This window comes from Petaurus breviceps, unplaced genomic scaffold, assembly GCF_028583685.1.
Source record: "Petaurus breviceps papuanus isolate PSGF00001 unplaced genomic scaffold, PetGlider_PUasm1.0 99, whole genome shotgun sequence".
In the NCBI taxonomy this organism is placed as follows: domain Eukaryota; kingdom Metazoa; phylum Chordata; class Mammalia; order Diprotodontia; family Petauridae; genus Petaurus; species Petaurus breviceps.
Genome location: NW_027187465.1, coordinates 6,549,792 through 6,550,135, shown reverse-complemented (window position 1 = coordinate 6,550,135; position 344 = coordinate 6,549,792).

Sequence of the window (344 nt, the reverse complement as noted above, 5' to 3'; positions counted from 1 at the left end):
TAGCCTAGGGGCAGGGAAGATCTTCCAAATTTGCATTCCCATTACATGGGGTTAGTGGGCAGGGCGAGGGGGGGAGGGATTGTAACTATCTTTGGGTATTTGAAGGACTAACAGGTGGAAGGGCTGGACAGAGAAAAGAACTAGAAGCCGTGGGTGGCAGAGGTGGCAGAGGGGCTGATTTGGGGTGATGGTAAGGGAAAGCAAAAGAGCTTTCTAAGGAGTAAAGTGGGCTCAAAGTGGAAGATACTGCCTGGATAAAGGGGGCCTCCCTCTCCCCAGAAGCCTTCAAGTTTTGGGGGAGGAGGAAGTGTGCACATGACTGTTCCTCAGGATGTGCATGTGTG